The sequence below is a fragment of the Palaemon carinicauda genome, chromosome 1 (genome assembly GCF_036898095.1).
Source record: "Palaemon carinicauda isolate YSFRI2023 chromosome 1, ASM3689809v2, whole genome shotgun sequence".
Lineage (NCBI taxonomy): Eukaryota > Metazoa > Arthropoda > Malacostraca > Decapoda > Palaemonidae > Palaemon > Palaemon carinicauda.
In genome coordinates this window covers 249,156,345-249,171,000 of record NC_090725.1, presented here as the reverse complement: position 1 = coordinate 249,171,000, position 14,656 = coordinate 249,156,345, and the positions used below count along the sequence as shown (strand labels likewise).

Below are 14,656 nucleotides of genomic sequence, written 5' to 3'. Positions count from 1 at the left end.
TTATTTATTAGATGAAGATATTAGGCAATTATACATATAAGATTCAGAGATTGCACATGGGTTTTTCCTCCTTCTAGAGAGTATACAAGGGGTTTTGATGATCTTGGTAGTCGATTCCTCTGCCCCTAACCTAACGGCTTAGGGGCTTTTGTATACTTTCACACCTCCCCGGTTACCTTTACGCATAAGGTAATCTCTCCTCCCTCTGAGGTAGCCTAGGCTACATCCTAGCCCTCCTTTCCTTGAATCGTGATTGGGGTGAGGTTAGGCTAGGATTTTCTTTCCCTGCCCAGAGCCATAGTTCATGAGCTTTGAGTTTGGGTCAGAACCTCAGAGTACCAGTCGTTTGCCCCCAGCTACCCCATTAGGTGAATGAACTCTCCTTTTGGTCCCTGCTGGATGGCAAAACAGGGGGGGGGGGCTTTGCCCTCCACCCTAGGCCACACCTGGAAGGGTTATGACCCTTACTCCCTGTGGCCTAGCGACTTGTCTTGCGCCTGCCTGCTCTGGGCTGGGAGATACACTTTTCCTAGCCTAGGTTAGGCAGGGTCAAGGATTCTGTTTCTTTATAGTTTGGGACAGCACGTCATTACTGTTCTCTTACTGTACTAACCCACCCTAGGCTGGATAATGTACTCTCCCTATACCTGGGGAGGTGCCGGTACCGAAACAGAATCCCCTTTTAGGGTGCTAGGGAAGGCTTACACCAACCCCCACACCCCTTCACAGGACCTTTTCCCCTCCCCCTCTGTCCTTTGGTGATGGGCTAGCCATTACACCCCTGTCCACCGTCCTACAACTCACCGAGTACCGGCAGGTTGTGGGGTCGGCCCAGTCTTTTCGCCTGCTAGGCCAAGCCGTTTAGCTTCCCTTACATAGTTCAGCTATGGGATAGCATAACGGCAGGTCGATCTGCCGGCGGGAGACCTCCCTGCTATCTTAAGTGTTCTTCGGTCCTCCCTTGGATCGCCACCCGCCGGCTGAGCTGCGGCTGGATGGAAGCCTGATCATAAAATGTTCTTCCTTCCATTTGAACCCTCCTTCTCGAGGAAGGCGAGGTTAGGGTAGTGAGCTGCCGCCCTCCCCTCTCCTTTCCTCTTTGCTTTCTCTCTCTCAATCAAGTGCCGGTCCACTATCGCACAACTCTGCCGGCAACAGCCGACAGTGTAGCCTAGGTCTCCTCTCAGTCACATGGATTGATGAAAGTGTAGGGGTACCTACAGCCGGTTGCCTGCCGGCCGCCGGCGGTCGCCGACATCGCCAACAATACTTGAGGTTGTCTCCCTTTCCCCGCCACATAGACTCATGGCTGGAATGGGTTACCCTCAACCGGCGGCTCGCCGGCGTCCAGCGTGCCTCCGATGCGCCGGCTCCACCTATTTCATATTACGACAGTGGACTGTCCTCTTTCTCTAACCCTGCCTGCAGTGCGCCGACAGTGTCTGTTATATGGCTGTATACGGTAGCCAGTACATCTGTGGTATAGTACATACCCTAGACAGAAAACTATGGTGTATAGTTATGCAATAAATAATTTCCTAGCATACTCTGTGCATCCATGCGCAGTCCCTTGCCGGGACCTACTTGAATTGAGGATAATTATTTTCCCCTTTTCCCTATGCTGAATGATCATCTGCTCTCTCCCTTTCACCGCTACTAATACCTCGGAGGAAGTGCTAGCTACGCTACTCTATCCCTACGGGATAGCTTCCCCCTTAAGGCTTACCTGAACGGAAGCCCTAGAGTTAGTAATGGAGAAAGGTCACGGCAATTGGCTGGGCAGGATTCACAAGTATGTGTCTTTCCTGCTTCATTTCCAGCTTACCTTTCCTAAGCTTACACTTAGAAAGAAATCTTATATTTTAATTAAGATTACATTAAGATTAACCTAGTATTATTCTAAGTCTATCATTATAGACTTCTGCATACTCATGTACCCCTTTCTTCTTTACAGGAGGAGTACATCCGGTGTGAGAGCGCCTTCTGCAGCGTTCGGCCACCTGGCAAGCCGAACCCCCACCAGCTGCTTCGTCACCCAGGGATCTCTGAGGTACTGGGACCCGCAGGTATGCACGACTTGCAAGGACCTGCTCAACGAGGCGTTCGAGACTCCCCAGTCTGCGGAGTCAAGGGACATCGCTCGAGAGAAACTGCGCAAGTGGGTGCGTGGTTTCCAAAAGAACACCACCGGGCCCTATCTTCCCAGCAAAAAGATGAGAGCTATGCTCTTTCCTAAGGCATCTGCGGATGCTGTCATCCCCAAACCCGAGATCCCCTGCGTCCAACTGACGGTCGACCCAGATGTTTCGGACGCACTTCAGGACATCCATTTCGACGACGATGACAGGATGTCAGAGGTGTCGGATATCACCGAGAGGACCCTGATGTCCGAGGGTCAAGAAGAGGAACCTAGAACGGCTCCTGACTCCGAAGAAGAAGGCGCCACAGTGCCCTCTGTCGCTTCCGTAGTCATTTCGGAACCAGTCCCCTCTACATCGTCCACTCCTATGCCCACAAGAGCGGACGACTCCATGGACAATTTCCAGGCCATGATGGCAATCCTCGAGGAGAGGTTCCGCAAGAAATCCTCCGCTTGACGAAGCAACATGAGCCTCAGAGGAGGATGAACGTGAAGGACCTTCCCACCTGCTCCGTGACTAATCCATGGAGGCATGCCGAGCACATGCCTATCACTAGCGGCAGGATCTTCGTCAATGACAAGCTAGGTGCCGTCCCCTAGAAGAGGTGGAATTCTGGCCTAGCTTTGAGGCATACCCGGACTGCTACATCCGCCTCAAGTCAGAACCTGTTTCCAAAGAAGAAACCGAGCCGAAGGAGGTCATTGTGTTTGACCACGCAAAGGCTCAATCACTGCTAGCCGGCTGTTTGAAGGACAAGGGCTACACCAACTCGAAGGTGCCGGCCCTTAGCAAGAAACACCCGTCTTTCTTGTTCCAAACACCATGGTCTTCCCCTTCGCGGAGAAGTCTCTTCTAGCTGTACTGAAGGCGGTGGAGGAAGGGAAACACTGCCCTACATTGGAGGAATGTAGGCCCCTCTCCCTTGCCCTACACCCCGACGACAAAAACTGGAAGGACATCCAGTTAACTTTCTCCGTGGGAAAGTTGGAGGCCGACATCGCTGGATGACAGTTCAGCGAGAACCTCCCCAAGCTCTCTGAGTATCTCCTTCGTCGGGAGCAGGACACGAAAGAGAGGCTGGCCGCCTCCCTTTCCCTCCAGGTGATTATGGAGACGATGGCTGGGGAACAGAGGACCCCAGGCGTCTACATGGTCTTAGCCAAGACCCACCTAGCTACTCTGACGAAAGACTTCTACAGCTTCGTCAGGGCACGGAGGGCCTGCAGAGAGTTCGTGTTTGCGTCTGCCACAGTGAAACACGAACAAAGGAAGCTGAATTCTTCCAACATTTGGGGGAAAGATCTCTTCCCCAATGACTTGGTGAAAGAGATTGTTAACAAGGCCGCCACGGAGAACAGGAACCTTCTCCAAAAGTGGGGCATGTCAGCAAAGAGGAAATCTTCTCCGGATGAGGGCCCCCAACCAAAGTAGTAGTCCAAGAAGCCGAGACCACAGCCTCGTCAGGCTAAACACCAGCTTCCTGCAACCGCTGCTCCCCAGTTGATGGCTCAGCCCCAACAAACCTTCCAACTGGTACCCAAGCCGGTGGTGACTCCGTCACCAGCCTTCACGCCCGCCAACGAGAGGCAATCGACTACCTTTCGTCCCAGAGGTAGAGGCATCGGCAGAGACTCCTCTAGACGTCCCTCCAGAGGGAAAGGAGGCAAGGGAGCAGGCGGTCGAGGAGGTAAACCCTCCGGCAACCAGAAGCAATGAGATGCTTCCGGTGGGAGGAAGACTCCACCTCTTCCAGGATCGTTGGACCTTCGATCCCTGGGCTCACAGCATCATCAAGAACGGACTATACTGGAGCTGGGAAACACCACCACCAGTTTTCCACCGATTCTTCCAACACTCCACCCCCGTTCTGGAAGAATACGTCCAAGAACTCTTTAACAAGAGGGTTATCAAGAGGGTAAAGTCCATCAGGTTCCAAGGAAGACTATTCTGTGTTCCCAAGAAGGACTCGGGTGTTCGGCTCCCTCCAGTTTGCTTAAGTGACAGACCCAGTGCTAAGAGCACAGCTAAAAGATGCTTCGGTAGTCTGGAGATGATACGCATCAAACACTCAAAGAGATCTCAAGAGACCTCTGCCGACTCGGTTACGATCACTCCTCAAGCCATGGTCGGAGGCAAAGAATCTGAAAAGGTCGGTACCTCTTCAAATACCTCCACCCTCGGTCGTCATCCATACGGACGCATCGCTAGAAGGATGGGGGGGGTCACTCCCATCAACGTCAAGTTCAAGGAACATGGTCTCCCCAATTCAAGATGTTTCACATCAACATCTTGGAGGCCAAGGCAGTCCTTCTCACTCTGAAGAGGCTGTCCCCACATCCCTCAGTCCATATCCGACTGACCCTGGACAGCGACGTAGTGGTCAGATGTCTCAATTGTCAGGGCTCAAGATCGCCCCAACTCAACCAAGTGTTGTTGCCCATCTTCCGCCTGGCGGAGAAGAAAAGATGGCACCTTTCAGCAGTTCACCTACAAGGATTCCGCAACGTGACGGTGGATGCTCTATCCAGGACAGCCCTGATAGGGTCAGAATGGTCCCTAGACGCAGACTCGTTCTCCTTCATCTCCCAACAAGTCCCGGAACTGCAGATCGACCTCTTCGCAACGAGCGACAACAAGAAACTTCCTCGCTACGTGGCCCCATACAAGGACCCCCGAGCGGAAGCGGTGGACGCCATGTCCCTGGATTGGAACAGATGGACCAAGATTTACCTGTTCCCTCCACCCAACCTTCTGCTAAAAGTCCTCACCAAGCTGAGATCCTTCCAAGGAATAGCGGCCCTAGTGGCTCCCAAGTGGCCCCGAAGCAACTGGTTCCCATTGATCCTGGAGTTACAACACAAGCTAATTCCCCTGCCGAACCCAGTTCTATCCCAAAAAGTTCAGAAGTCGACTGTCTTCGCTTCATCACAGAAAACCCGAGACCTTCATCTCATGATTTTCTCTCCCTAGCCGTCAAGAAGAGGTTTGGGATCTCGAAGGAAAGCTTAGACTTCTTAAGAGGAATATAAAACAAAATCTACCAGAAGGCAATATGAGTCATCTTGGAAGAAATGGGTGGCCTTTGTCAAGGCAAGAAATCCTAAGGAAATATCAATGGATTTTTGTTTGTCCTCCTTCATTCACCTTCATGGACAAGGCTTGGCAGCCAACACGATTTCCATTTGCAAATCGGCCCTGACAAGACCCTTACTATACGCCTTCCAAATAGACCTGTCTAGTGAAATCTTCAACAAGTTGCCGAAAGCATGTGCTAGACTCAGACCCGCACCCCCTCCGAGACCCATCTCCTGGTCTCTTGACAAGGTGCTACATTTTGCCTCAGGTTTGGACAACAAAACTTGCCCTCTGAAAGATTTGACTCAGAAAGTGATTTTCTTATTTGCTCTAGCCTCGGGGGCTAGAGTTAGTGAAATTGTGGCATTATCAAGGGAAGAAGGCCAGATCCAGTTCGCAGAAACAGGCGAACTCGCCCTCTTTCCTGACCCAACGTTTCTCGCCAAGAACGAGCTACCCACCTGGAGAATCTGCCCTATGAAGGAAGATGTCTCCCTGTGCCCAGTGGAGAGCCTAAAGGTCTACCTTCAAAGAACTTCGGACTTCGGTGGAGGACAGCTCTTTAAAGGGGAAACATCGGGTTCTGACTTGTCACTTAAACAACTAAGGGCGAAGATCACCTACTTCATTCGCAGAGCAGATCCTGACAGTACACCCGCAGGTCACGATCCCAGGAAAGTCGCCTCTTCCCTGAATTTCTTCCAGTCGATGGACTTCGAGGGTCTTCGCTCATCCACGGGATGGAAGTCATCGAGAGTGTTCTTTAAACACTACGCGAAGCAGGTGCAAGAAATCAAACACTTCATGGTAGCTGCAGGTAGTGTGTTAAAACCTGCTACTTAGTGCTGCGATGAACAGTGAGTTATATGGGACTCTAAATCTAAGGGTGTCTGTGTTGACCCTAGTGCGCAACATAGTGAAAATAGTGTCACCGAGTGACACTGCGGACTGTTCTAAATATACTAAGGTGAAGTCACATAGACTAAACACTTGTGCCACGTGTTTCAAACATGAAGTGTATATAAGACATTCTAGAAAGACATTATAACTCCTATGGAATTAACGTGTGTGATGGCAAGTTTTCCTTTTCAGATACCACAACTATTTCTATAAATGTCCCAAGTCTATGCAACTAATTTACATTCCATTACAATTTACATTTATTACTTTTATGTATGCTAATTCTTATTTATGCCCAATAAACGAATTTGCTGTTTTCGTGCGTCTTATTTTGCCTTAACATTGTAATAAAATACTGTTTGAGAGTTTTAATATCCCTCTATTCTGTATAAAATGACTGAACAATGAAATTCTATTGTTCCTTCACTTAAAACTCATCTAGACTGAGGTAATTTGTTCCAACACGTTATACTTACCTTACCTATTACCTTGCTTTGGGACCGGCAGGTACTTCTTGATGCTGGGTGAGTTCCATTTATCATGAAACTTCGAGACTTTCTTAAGTCCAAGAGGACTCATCCCTGCTGGGGGGCAGGAAGCAGTAACATAGTACATGCTTAACTGAAGTGACATATACCGGTAATGTCACAGGTCTCTTGGGTCATTAGACCAAAGGAATATTGTCTAGAAGTCGAAGGCACTACTGAAGGGAAAAAATCCATGATACATTAATTCTCTGGTACACTTCCATCAGGACGACATGGCCTGAGCCCAAAAAAAATGGATTTTGAGCGAAGCGAAAAATCTATTTTTGGGTGAGATAGCCATGTTGTCCTGATGGACCCGCCCTTATTCTCTATTAGGCCTTTGCAGGCTCCCTCCCGATCTTACTGTATCATGGGGGCTGGCCTTGACGCCAAAAGGAATGGAGTTCGCGGGCGGTGATGACGTCAGCCAAGATGGTGTCGCTTACGACGTCATCCGAGTACCAATAACAGTAAAGGAGGAGGAGAACTTTGTAACGGTTCCTCCCATATCTTGCCACCAACTTCCCCCTCAAAGCGTAAATGCTATGTGGGGTGCAGATAGCTATGTGGCGTGTCAAGAATACATCCCGTTATTATACGATATCCTAAAGGGATATCTTAAGGGTACTCGCCCCAGAAGTTAGAATTCTGGAAACCTTTAGTTTAATTCTCTGAGAATATCCATTGTAGTCATATATACCCTAAGGAAGCTACTAAAGGAACCTTCCATCAGGACGACATGGCTATCTCACCCAAAAATTGATTTTTCGCTTCGTTCAAAATCCGTTTATTTATATGTATATGTATATGTATATGTATATATATATATATATATATATATATATATATATATATATATATATATATATATATATATATATATACACTCTCTAGCAAAGGCTTCGTAGGTCAACCACCACGGCAGGATCCCTCGTTCGGCAGGTCCCATAGGACCAGAATGTCTGGGGAATCATAGTCTTGATTCCACCGGGACTTGAGTCGCCAAAGCAGGAGACTCATCCTGAGTTGAGTGTTTGGGACTAGAGGGGTCAAGGAGGAAGGTGACCTAGGAGGCGTAACCAGAAAAAGGCTGGAGACTCTCCTCGCCTGAGGAAAGGTTCTACGACTCTCCTCCGCCTTGCTATCCTGTCATCTGGTGGGAAGGCTTAACGGAGATTGGAGTCTAATATCAAGCCTAGATATCCCAGTTGTTGCGATGGAAACAGAAGACTTCTCGAGATTTACCATGATCCTTAGATCTTGGCAAAGTCCCAGAGGCTTGTCTCGGTGTCGTAGAAGGGTCGATACCAAAACTGCCGGGGTTAGCTAGTCATCCAGAAAACGAAGGAGGCGGAAGCCGCTCCTGTGTGGACATGAGGATTCGGGATGAACATCCTGGTGAATGCCTGCGGTGCTGTGGAGAGATCGAAGCACAGCACCTTGAACTGGTATATCTGTTGCCTAGGCTGAATTCCCAGTACTTCCTGTAAAGACGGATGGATTGGGATCTGGAAGTACCTGTCTTTCGGATCTAGTATGCACGTGAAGTCTTGTGGTTTCCCTACAAATCTGATCGAATCTGTTGTACCATACTGACCGAAGTTTGTACGACAAACTTGTTCAGGGCTAAGAGGACGATGGCGGGTCTCCAGCCTTCAGGCGCTTCTTACAAGAAAGAGTCGTTTGAAGAACCTTGGGGGGAGCCGCCGACAACCTTGGAGAGCATCCTTCTAGAGCATGGTCTCGCCCTCTGCCCGAGGGGCTAGCCCCTTTGCCGATCCCATGGCATAGGGGCTCATCGACACTGGATTCGCTGACAGGGGAGGTAGAGACGCTACGAAACGGGACACGAAATCCCTGGCTGATCATGGAGATCGTTCAGGAATCGGCCCCGAGTTGCTGCCACTTGAAGGCGCAACTCCAGGCATCCCCCCCCCCACTGGTGGATGCAGGTAGGGGTTGCCCATCCTAGCGTTTGCGGCCTAGGCCGCCCCCTCTAGGATTATTGCCTTCCCAGGAGGGCTTCTCGCCCTTTGTCCCCAACAGGAGGGGGGAAGCTGCATAGACACCTTGTCTAGCTGCCCGTGCCGGTTCTGATGTCCTAGGCTGAACGAGGCTGTAGAAGTTGAGGCGCTGGAGGCTTGTAGGGACTGGATGTAAGCGCCTTGGAGGAGCGAATCGTGATACGATTTTCTCCACTTCTCAGTCGCTCGTTCCCTGTCCTTGGGCTGAAACAAGGCCCTTCCAAGGATGGAAGAGTGTCTGGGTTTGCCGATATCCACGGTAGGGACCTTCGAGAGAAAACCTCTTGGTCACAGCATCTCAATGCTTCAACATCGAGTTTGTCCCCAAGTTCGACACTTGGTGTCGGGAAACGATGGTGCACGTGTCTGAGAGGAGGAAAGTTCCATAACCTTCCCGGAGCTTCCTTGTATAAAACCTCGGGTCGCGACCGGATGGCCAGAGACTCAAGCTCGACGATCAGCAACGAGGTGGCCTGCCTGGTACCCTTTGCGGCTTCCTCCTGGCTCAAGATTCCCAAAGTCGAGAATGTCACCTGCCGGGCGGAGAGTTTCTCGAGGGTAAAACCCCCGGAAGGCCCGTTGCACGGAATGGTGGGGAGGAAGAGCTAAATCAGGCTACCCCATGATCTCGAGGTATTCCCTCTATTGACGACTGACAGAGGCAGTGTCAGCAGCCACCGTTGGAGGGAAGGGGATCGGGCGATCCTGAGGAGAGGGATGATGGGGCCTGCCTGAAAAGGGAGAAGAATGTTACCCAGACTCTTCTGAAGATTCATCTTGCTCTTGTACGTGCCATGCTCTGCGCTTACAAGGTGAAGATCGTGACTATGATGATCTGAAAGTATGCGCCCAGAAAAACTCGCCAGGTTGCCCGTGCTGCGAAACCCGACGGGAATCGCGGTCGAAATCGCCCTCGGCGCTCGCGCGATGGTACAATCGTTGGTTCGCGCCCGGGCGAACGTGTTCGCGCATGCGCACGAGGATGCGCGGGCGCGGTCGGAAGACCTAAAACGCGTAAGCGAGCGATGGCGCGTTGGCGAGCGATGGTGCGATGGTGCGATTGGCGAGCGATGGTTCTTTTGCGGGAGATGGCGCGTTGGCGAGCGATGGCGCGTAGCGACCGATCGCGTACGGGAGAGCCAACGCATGGCCGCGTGCGGCGATCTGAAGCGTGGGCGCGTTGAAAACGCTAGCGGACAGGCGAAGAATCGCGCGCGATCGCTAGGAGATCGATGGAGCGCGGTTGCGCGGCCAGAAGATATCAGCGAGGGGCAGTACCAGATGGTGAGGTTACGCACAATAGCGAACGCTCGTGGGCGAGTACAGAAGACTTCTCGTGGGCGCGCGGGCGCTCAGAGACTCGTTCAAATCTAGAGCACAGGAGATCGACGGCGAGGAGGTGAAGGAATCATGTCTTTCGCCTCCACCCACATCTGGAAGCTCGTGGAGTATGCTGGTGCGCATTGCACACATCAGGAAAGGGCGCGCAGATGTGCGCTGGCGAGCAGGCGATCGTGGGCGTAAAAAGAAGGAACATTCTCCTTGCCTGTGCCTAGATCCAAAGATCGTGGGCGCGAGGGCGAACGTTGGCGCACATTGCACACATTAGAAAAGGGCGCGCAGATGTGCGCTGGCACGCAGGCGATCGTGGGCGTACAGGAGACCGTTGGCGCACAAGGCGCGTAGCAGGAAATGGCGTCCAGAAGTGCGCTGGCGAGCTGAAGAGAGCTGGCGCACAGAATGTCTCAGAGGCGCAGGTGAGCGCTGGCGAGCTGAAGAGAGCTGGCGCACAGAATGTCTCAGAGGCGCAGGTGAGCGCTGGCGATCAGGAGATCTACGGCGAGACTCAGCTACAGGAGACCGCAGGAGAGAAGTCTGGAACACAGCAGGAGAGCGCAAGCGCGCTACTCGCGCAGGTAAAACCTGGCACTTAAGGGACTTACCCACATTGTGGAGTAAGCCCTTTTGCCACGAAGGGACTGGTGCTCGTTGGAAACGAGGTACGTTGGTGCCCAAAGCGCATCTACGTCCAGGAGAAGGTCTGGCAGGAGGATCCTCTGCGGGGAAGATGAAGATGAAGATAACCACAGGCTGGAGCACCATCATCAGACCTCCGAAGAGGAGTCTCTGGGGTGAACTCCCCCAAGGGGAAGAAGCACTTGCAGGAGAGACCGTGGCATCAGCTGCCCCCGAAGGGGACTGAGACCTCAGCAACAACAGCAGAAGGAGACCTCCGAAAAGGAGTCTGTGTGGTGAACTTCCCCCCCGGGGAAGAACACTCGCAGGAGAGACCGTAGGGCTCAGCTGCCCCCTGAAGGGGACTGAGCCTTCAGCAACAACAGCAGAAGGAGTCCTCCGAAGAGGAGTCTCTATGAGTGTCCTCTCTCGCGAACGAGAAAGGAACACTTCGTAGAAGAGACTGAAGCTGGAGCCCATAGGGCCGAAGGGTCAGCAAGTGACCTAGGAGCCAACCTCCGAAGAGGCGCTCCTGCAGCTGCTCAGCCCCTTGAGCGTAGCTGCAGGTGCGACCGCTCAGCACCAAGAGCATAGTCGCACAAAAACTATGGTCCGAGAATGTAACCGCTCAGCCCCTTGAGCAAGGTTACAAAAGCGGTCACTCAGCACCAAGAGCAAAACCGCCGGAGGACCAGGAACATATTATAATTATTAATGGTAAGAGAAGTTTCCCCCGAAAGGGGAAGAAACTCAAACCTGGGCAGGGAACCTCCCTCGGAAGGGAAGTTACCCACCCAAGGAGGCGAACCTCCTGAGGGTTCTAAGATGAACTGAAGAGCTGTCGGATGTCTCGGGAGAACTTCCGGGAGAAGGAGTGTCGTGTCTTCGAAGAAGCGCGCAAGGGTTCCTTAGGAGAGGAACTCCGATCCCTCTTAGAAGCCGACTTCTTGATGGGCAACGAGTCGTCTTTACGTCTGTCGGACTGGGCGTGAGGGCGGCTAAACGCTTGAACCAACGAAAAAAGTTGTTCCTGCATGACTGACATGAAAGACTTAGCGACTTCTGCTGGGTCTTGCGGTTCCGAAGGAGAAGGCTGTCGAAGAATACTGGTGGAAGGAGAAGGATCTTCAGCTGCTCTATCTCGACTTCCGGACCTAGATTTCGTCCTCTTCACAGGCATGGAATCCAAATCGTCCTCTGAAGGACAAGGTTCATAGCTACTAGAACCGGGAGAGTGAGAACGAGACTGTTCATCACGGTTCCACCTCCTCTTCGTAGGTCTAGACGCCTCAAACTTCCATTTGCGTCTGGGAGAGGGATTCGGGAAAGAAACCATCACGTCCGACACACCTTTTCCGTGGCGGTCAAGAGCAGCCTGGGAACTGGCAACAGGACTGCCTGAGGCGACGGCTGACCGAGGGTACGTACCTCTCACCCCCTTTCGGTTGTCAACGTACATTCTCCCTTGGTCCTGAGAGCTTGATAGAGGTCTAGACCAAGGGTAATGACAGGTTCGATCAGTCGCCACCTCTACTGCACTTTCACAAGCACTAATCTCACTTTCACTAGGCTTACCTCTAAAGGCCCCAAGTTGATCTTTAATGGCCTTCAACTCGGCAGCCATCCTAGCGTACCGAGGGTCATCCGCAAATACGGATCCTGTAGAAGGGGCAGGAGTTACTACCTCAGGGGAAGGATCAACTTCCAAAGAGGAATTAATTACAGGTTCAAAGGATAAATCAACACTAAGCTCGCTAACAGACTTAGATTTAGACCTAGAAGCTCTCCTAACTCTATCGAGCTCTAGTTTACGCACATAGCGCTTCATAGCCAACCAATCCTTCTCATTCAAAACCTTACATTCTTCGCACCTCTTATTAAGTGCACATTCAAAACCCCTACAGTACAACCCAAACACACGGTGTGAGGGTCTACCGACATTTTCGGCAACCTCACCTTGCATTCCTCATTCGCACACACACGAAAATGAAGCTTATCACTCATAATAATCAAAATGCAAAACACACAGAAGAAACAAAACACAATTGCCAAATCCCCAAATCAATGTATTTCACCAAATAGCAGACTGGTACAGCGACACAGGGAAAGCGAAAGAAAAAACTCTAATGACGGACTAACGTGTTGTCGATCCGGCCGGCAGAGATGATCTGAAGAACAGAAAATGGGAATGTATAAGGGTTGTTAACCACCTAACCGCACAACCACCACAAGGCGGTTGCCGCGATTTTTGAAAAATTCTGCCGAAAGTCAGAGACTATAGCTATATATATATAACTGCCAGGTAAGTTCTATTCTTAAAAATTACAAAAGTTGTCCCTTCGGAAGATGATAATGCAACCCAAACTTCCAAAGACTACAACATCAGTGACATCAAGTAATTTGATTACAGCCGTTTTTTTCAGTTAATAGATATAATGTATCTAATGTGGTTTGTTGGGGCAAGAGTAAACTTTCTCATTACTGTCCTTGTAAAATTGATTTTATTTTAAAACATGATTGTGTTACCTTGCCAAGAGTGAACCTTGTTGGATAGCAAACATAGGGTAAACTAAGAACACAGCAGTCAAAGGAGGTTCGCTGCTCCCTACCGGGAGAGGGATTCGGGACATGGCTTGTAAGTTAGGTTAAGTGGGAAAGTTTAGGTTGAGTGGTGTAAGGGTTTTGTAGAACGATGGCCATAGCTACGAGTGCCTATGAAATGGCCAAGAAATTCCCATTTTCTATTCGCACAGGAGGCCCTGGCCTTTGATATAGAAAGGCTCCAATAACAATAATAATACTGTTATGATAGTAATAATAATTCGCAAAGGTAAAAAAAAAATTTCAGTCGTAGCTTCTCGAATTTTCACAAGTGTAACATTTTAAACTTCTGATTTCTGCCAAATATTCTAATCAGAATAGTACAAATAACCTAAAAATTCACCAGAAACACCTTACTTGCTTCATTAGGGATATCAGTAGAATTATAGAACAGTGCAATAAACACTTTGTAAAAAATAAAACTTATTTACTAAATTTTGTAGGTTTGAAATTTTTTTTTTCATTATGGCGTCAGGCAAAAATTCATTGTTTTTGAGTTATGGTTCGTCGACTACCATAACTGAAATGCTACAGCTTTGTACTACATATCGTCATCAATTACGTTCGAAATACCTTAAAATATACAAAGGAACCAGTCTAACTGTATGATATTTATATTCAAGTTTTGAAACTTTGTTATTTACACCAGTCATCATCATACAAAACTAGTCATCGTCATAAAAAAAGTTACCATGATCAAAACCGAGTGACAGTATTGAAACATAGTCAAATCACTGGAGCCTTTGTTTGCCAGGACTTCCAAATGCATAGAAAACGTGACTTTCCATCCTATTTTCTATGGAGTCATTAGTAGCAGAGTTCATCATATTACAAGTAGCTCCTTGCTTAATTGAGCTAATGATTTATTGGTTTCTTCTCTATCGTACCATCGCGTGCGATTAATCATTATCTCATTGCTCCTATATTTTGAAAAACGGAATATGATTCGCTACCTGCATTAGTTCAATTGGGCTAGTAATTCAGCATTGATTACCAATTATACAACCTTAATGGAGTGAGATGTAGTTTGGTGCTCAAGCCTCTGTTCGAACATGGACGTATCTTCCATTACCCATTATCTGGTTAAATATATCAAACACACATTTCTACCTTATCCTTTCATTATAAACATAACATAAATTAAATAAGAGCTATAATTTTATTGTATTCCTAAATACGGAAAACAAATGACAAAGAGGTTTAGAATATAAAACGATGGGGCCCTGATTCCGTTCAAACCAGTAACTTAGGACAGAAGTACCATCTACCAGTGTTTTTCTAAACTACTGAGTGGTAGGAAGCTCCTGTGGCTTGTGCTGACTAAAGACGCAATACTGGAATTCTTTAATAAAATTTGTAACTTAGTTAACAAAAGTTCCTGCCACTTGAATACGGGATTCAAAATAGTGTATTTGCAAAGATCTATGCAATT

General features: G+C 49.3%; 1 protein-coding gene across 3 annotated transcripts in view; it reads right to left on the bottom strand.

Moving 5' to 3' along the window:
• Vti1a (Vesicle transport through interaction with t-SNAREs 1a) overlaps positions 1 to 14,656 on the bottom strand; it is a 117,668-nt gene that overhangs the window by 101,923 nt on the left and 1,089 nt on the right. The gene's annotated exons all lie outside the window — the stretch shown is intronic.